The sequence below is a fragment of the Dunckerocampus dactyliophorus genome, chromosome 7 (genome assembly GCF_027744805.1).
Source record: "Dunckerocampus dactyliophorus isolate RoL2022-P2 chromosome 7, RoL_Ddac_1.1, whole genome shotgun sequence".
Taxonomy (NCBI): Eukaryota; Metazoa; Chordata; class Actinopteri; order Syngnathiformes; family Syngnathidae; genus Dunckerocampus; species Dunckerocampus dactyliophorus.
Window position 1 is genome coordinate 29,963,552 of NC_072825.1, and position 6,449 is coordinate 29,970,000.

The window sequence follows — 6,449 nt, forward strand, 5'->3', positions numbered from 1 at the left end:
ATCTCAATCTAATTTATGTTGTGTTTTAACAGGGGAGGGGGGTGGGGCAATCACTTTTTCACACTGGGCCATAGAAGTTTGGATTTTTTCTCTCCCTTAATAATAAAAAGTTTCATTTAAAAACTGCCTTTTGTCTTCAGTTGTGTTGTCATTGACTAATATTTAAATTTGTTTGATCTTGTGAAACATTTAATTGTTATAAACATGCAAAAAATGAATCAGGAATGGGGCAAATGACACATTCTACAAGCCTCGTGGACTTTATTTTTGCCTTTGATTTGACTCTCTCGCGATATTACACTGCCCCTCGTCTGCTTGCTGTCTTTTAGCGGACAACAGTCACCGTTTGAATCTTTTCTACCTTGCCAACGACGTCATCCAGAACTGCAAAAGAAAGAATGCCATCGTGTTTCGCTCGGCCTTCGCCGAGGCCCTCCCAAACGCCGTTCTGCTTATCAAGTGAGCGCCTTTTTTTTTTTATCCTTGTCGTTCTGCTCAATCTGCATCCCAATGCGCTGTTAATGCTTTTTGATTTGTGTGCTGTCAGAGACCCCAAGGTCCGTAAGTCGGTGGAAAGGATCTTTTCAATCTGGGAGGAACGCAGCGTGTATCCAGAGGAGCTCATCACCCAGCTGAAAAGCAACCTGAACAAGAAGGAAAAGGAACGAGAGAAGCAGAAGGAAAAAGTGAAAGTGAAGGAAAAAGAAAAAGAGGCACCATCTACCAATGGTAAGTGTGCAGCATGAGTGCGTTAAGGCATGAACTAGAACACCAACATCATCTCTGATCTCACTAAGGCTTGCTGTTACAGCTGCAGGTTTCCTCCATTTTTACCTCCGGAACAGGTGTCCCAGTACTTTTGTCCATACAGGACTGCACTTTATTTGTTGGTGGTTGGTTGCAGGTGTGGTGACATAATCGTCAAATTAGCATAATTGCATTTGCAAAATGTGAGTAAAAAGATGAAAAGACAAACAAATATGTTTAAAACAGGGGGTCCTAACTTTTTCCATCGAGGGCCGCATACTGAAAAGTTTTTCCCTGTACTTTTCTTAAAATTCACGTCAAAATCTTGTCCCATTTTGGTTATTATCAAAAAAGCATGTAAATGGCTAGATATCAGCTCTTAAATTAACTCATTCAATCCCAGCCATTTTTCCAAAGACAACCCCTTCAGTAGCGGCCATTTTGACTGATCTTTCCAGGCACATAAATATTGTGTTGTATGGTTATATAAACATGGAACCTACCAAAAGAAACAATACACTCCCGTCTTCCATCAGAAAAACAAGTTTGTTTGTAGCTTTTTCCGTTCTTCAGCAGAATCAGCAGAAGAATATAGATAAGTTTCAGGAAAATATCAGTTCCTAATAAGTTATTAGTTCGCGAACTAATAACTTATTAGTTCGCTGACAAAGCTCTTCGGATGAGGAGCGAAACGTCTGACACCTTCTTCACAGAAGTACAGATGACGTCTCAAGAAGCCTTTCCCTCGATGGACAACTCCTGTACGACTGAGAGCCTACACAGACGCTCTGAATATTATACATATATTATATATATTTTCACGGTTAATTGGCAACTCTAAGTTGTTCATAGGTATAAATGTAAGTGTGAATGGTTGTTTGTCTTGATCTACCCTGCCATTGGCTGGCGAACAGTCCAGGGTGTACCCCGCTCCCACCCAAAGTCAGCTGGGATGTATACAGTATATATTACAATATTTATTGTAAACCACTAGACATTTTAGCTTTTCGTTTCATACCTTCTCAAATGGTTTTAGAACATTACATATAGTTTTTATTGAAATCATGTTTATATTTTATTTCATTTATTATTGTTTTTTTAACACTATTTTAATTTCTTTAACCCTCCCATAACAAGTATATTTTATTTTTTTATTTACATTTAGCAAGTTGATATTTTTTCATTTCATACCTTCTCAAATCATTGTAGAACATACAGTATGTACTATATCTATTTTATTTAAATCTTGTTTTTATATTTTATTTCATTTATTGTTTTTTCTTTTACACTATTCTGTTTGAATTTCTTTAACCCTCACATCAAACATAATTGTATTTTTATTTAGATTTTAATATTTAGCAAGTTGATGTTTAATTTATGTTGTTTGATTGTATTTTGAACTGTCTATTGGAAGTCGACCAGCATTTATTTACCAGCAGTAAACACCAGACAACAGCTGAAAGCACAACACTTGCCCTAACCCCTAACCCCTATCCTTAACCCCAACAGTATGCCTGTAACATAAGACCTGTTGCCAACTCACCCATGAATGTTTACATCAGTTCATATTTCATTGTGAATTCGTAGCTCCAGCCAAGACTAAAGCAGCAATCAAGTCCAAGATCGTTGCCGAGTTTGCAGTAAGTGTCCCAATCCCAATCCCAATCCTAATCCTAATCCTAATGTTCATACACACTTCCTGTGTATGAAGTAGCAGCTCCTAACAAGATGGTTCTTTCTGTTCTTTTTTAGCCCAGCTCCCTGATCGAGCAGCTGTCAGGATACAAGCAAGCGGTTGCAGAAGAGGAATACAGGGAGAAGCAGCTAGCAGCTCTCCGGCTGGACATTTGCAGCACAGAGGCCCACAAGAGGCTCAAAGGTCAGAGGTCGTCCGACAACACACGTCACGTTTGCTCTGACGTCGTCTCTAATGGAGCTTCAAATCTTATACGCCACTCAGACAAAGCAGGAGGGAACAAGTTTGCCAAGGATTTTGAGGACGGCAGTGTGAAGCTGCAGGAGTTTGTTGGCTTCCTGGAGAAGGAGTTGAAGACGGGGCCCCCCTTGCTGGAAGCGTTGGAAAATGCAGACATCTTCTACGAGATGCAATACAAGGAGGTCAAGATTGTGGCTAATGTGAGTGTTTTATTCTGGCCCACCCTGATGCACCCATCGGTCATACATTTACTTACAAAGGAGATTTGTAGCTTCTGGATTTTATATTAAACGAGAAAAAAAACGTCAGTGGAAATTTTGAATGAGCCTGCCCTTGCAGTTACCCCCGGTACGGCACAGGAGTCCTGTGCACGATTCATCCGGGTGGGCGTGTCCCTTCAGGCACCAAGATTTCTGCTACGCATGTGCAATATAAGTCATCCCCCGACTCAAAAAAAATGTTATCGGTCATAATCGAGGGGGGCAAGTGGATGAATTAAAAGTGTAGCTCGTCTGTTTCACAATGCCCGCTCCTGCCCAATCTTCGAAATGGGAATCAAGACAAATGACTGGTCGGCCAAACGCCCTGGCCGTCACCCACGCGTTCAGCACAGCTTTTGAAGGTCGTCTTCGTCGCAGGATGAGCTTTTTTTCGTCAATGACTTTGCCACGGTTACACAAAATGTTGCACACTACCCATGATCAAGACCTCTCCAATGATGTGACATGCGGCGGTTCCGTGTACGGTTCATCTGGGATTAGTTTTGGCAGAATAAGATCTCATTTTAATGCATTTGGAATAGTAAAATGGGCTGCTGCACTTTGCTTGCAGGCCCATAATAACTGGAGCCCAAGTGACTGCAGGATAAAGTAGGCCTGCAAGTAACGTTTATTTCCTTCATGGATTAATCTGAAGCTGGTTGTTGCGATTGATCGAGTAATTATTAGGTGCAGGTGGAGCAAATCAATATGAAGCAAACACAAACAGTTTGTGGTTTGGTCCGCAGCATATCAGAAAAGAGGCAAAAACGTCCTTCTGTGTTTTCCAAAATCAAAGCAGGTGTGTGTGAATATCGTGTTTTGCCTAAAACACAAAGATAATTGCTCCGCTTTCAAAGACGACTAAGGAAATATCAAAATATTCAGGGGATATTTACATTTTTAAATTTAAAAAAAAAACACTAATCAACATCCAAAATAGTTGTCGATCAATTGGAAAATCGATTAATCATGGAATCGATTCATTGTTGCCGCTCTAGTATGAAGTTTTAGTGTACTAAATTCTGCATTAAATTCTCAAATATAATCTGAAATATTGCTGTGGCCCATGAGAGACATCATGGATTGATTTGTTGTGAGCGTGGCTTAATTGAGTAGTTCAACCAATCACATCAGTGATCCCGCCCACCACTTGTGAATGGTTTACAGATAAATGTCTACTTGACCAAGTTGTATTTTATGGTGCTTATTAATGCACTACGGTGTCATGATATCGCTCATGAAATGAATAAATAATGAACAAGTACGTTAAATACAATTATTCCGTATTATATTTTTACAATTGAATTAATTAATGACGATAAATGAATGTGAAACTGATTTAATAAATCATTTGTTATATAAAGTAATGCGTTTTATTGATTGATATGTTAATATTTATTTATTCCAATGTGGATATGTTGATCTAAATAAATAAATAAATATGTGAAAATTGAATCGAAATGTTGATTATTAATTAAAAAATGAATTACTACTACCCTTTTTTTTTTTTTGAATGAAGGTGTTTTTCTTCTCAAGACTGCACTGGTATATAAAAAGACAGCTAGTCACAGCAGTATCTTGGGACCTGACTGCTTTGTTGAGCTACTTACTTTTATGGTGCATGTGTGTATATTATAAACACTAGGAGGATAGTCAGTGGGATGCATTGTGGGTATGTATGATCACAATGCACATTTAAACTACGAAAGGCGAAGACAGTACATTTGTGCATGTAATGAAGACGTCGCAAAAATGATTGAATTATTGAATCTAACAACTCAAAATAAGACTGGGAATAAACCACAGTCATAGAAATTGCTGTAATACGGCACAGTCGAACTTCATTTAATTAATGCGATTGCCTCTCTTACAGGTAAGAAATGACGGCAGCAAACTTGCACAAAATAATCAGAACAACTCCAATAAGACTGGAAATAAACCACCTAGTCATAGAATTTCCAGCAATACAGCTAGTCTGCTGTAATCAGTAATTTATGACCGTAGCAACCTTGTGTGAAAAAATCAGAACAACTACAAAGAAGACCGGAAATAATCCACAAAATCACAAATTTCTGTAACACAGTGGAATAGAAAGTGCCATTTAATTATTCTGATCGCCCCTGTGGCAAGTAATTCATAACTGTGGCAACCTTGTGTAAAATTATCACAAGGACTACACACAAGACAGGAAATAATTTACAAAGGCATAGAAATTGCAGTAATACAGCAGAATAGAACATCTGAGTGAATTCATGCAATTGCCCGTCTTGCAAATAATGAATGACAGCACCAACCTTGTGTAAAATAATTAGAACAACTACAAATAGGACTGGAAATAATCTACAGTTATAGAAATTGCAGTAATACAGCAGAATAGAATGTGCCATTGAATTAATGCGATTGCCTCTCTTGTAAGTAATTTAAGACAGCGGCAAACTTGTGTCAAATAAATAGGATGACTGCAAATAAGACTGGAAGTAATCCCCAAATCATAGAAATTGCAGTAATACAGTAGAACAGAAAGTGTAATTTAAGTATTGTGATCACCCCTCTTGCAAGTCATTCATGACAGTGGCAACCTTGTGTAAAATAATCAGAACGGCTACATATAAGACTGGAAATAATTTCCAAAGTCATAGAAATTGCAGGAATGCATCAGAATAGAATGTGACATTTAATTATTGCGATTGCCCCTCTTGCAATGAATTCATGACAGCGGCAACCTTGTGTAAAGTAGTAATCAAAACAACTCCAAGTAAGACTGGAAATAGTCCACAATGTCAGAGAAACTAATACAGCAGAATCAAAGGTGTAATTTAATTAATCCCATTTCCTCTTTTTCAAGTAATTTTTTAAATTCCGTTTTCTGTGTAACCATGACAACAACTTCTTTTTCCATTTGTCTGCCCAGGCATACAGTGCTTTTGCTAACCGTGTAGCCAGTCTTAAAAGGAAACTGGACTCCCTCAAGTCCACTCTACCCGGACCCGAGGACTCCCCCGTCCCTTCACCCTCCGAAGATGCCCCGTCCCCCACCGGCTCCGACTCTCCCTTCCTTGGACTGGGTTCTGTCAGAGCCCACGTTGATCCTGAGCTGGATGGAAAGGCCATGGATGAAGGGGATCTGGCAAGCGACGACAGAGAGGACATGGACGTGTCGGATGAAGACGAGCAGCCTTCATCAACAGCAGGTCAGTCTGTGTAAATGGCCACGTCAGCCTCTGGGTGCATCTTTAAAACCACGGGATCTCACGATCCTTTTATGTCCATGAGCAGGTGACAAAAAAGGCAAGATGTCCCCAACTCTTACCAAGGCCAAGCTGGATGCAGACTCCAAGCCTCCCACCACACCTACCAAAACGTCAAAATCTAACGTTGCAGCCGCTGCTATGGCAACCCCAGCCACGCCTACTGCCACCTCTCCGACTCCGCCCACACCCCTGGGAGTCAACATGGCCAAGGTGGACCTGGGAAAGATCAGCTCCATTCTCAGTTCACTGACGGCC

The 6,449-nt window shown here is 39.8% G+C and overlaps 1 protein-coding gene across 2 annotated transcripts in view; it reads left to right on the forward strand.

Annotated features, from left to right (window-relative positions):
* tars2 (threonyl-tRNA synthetase 2, mitochondrial) overlaps positions 1-6,449 on the forward strand; it is an 84,495-nt gene that overhangs the window by 28,035 nt on the left and 50,011 nt on the right. For both annotated transcript variants that reach the window (XR_008571980.1, XR_008571981.1), the window contains exons 2-8: positions 330-459; positions 548-729; positions 2,335-2,387; positions 2,500-2,626; positions 2,708-2,883; positions 5,855-6,134; positions 6,220-6,449. The exon at positions 6,220-6,449 is cut by the window's right edge and continues 16 nt beyond it. The gene's annotated coding sequence lies outside the window, so the exon portion shown is untranslated. The remainder of the gene's footprint in view (positions 1-329; positions 460-547; positions 730-2,334; positions 2,388-2,499; positions 2,627-2,707; positions 2,884-5,854; positions 6,135-6,219) is intronic.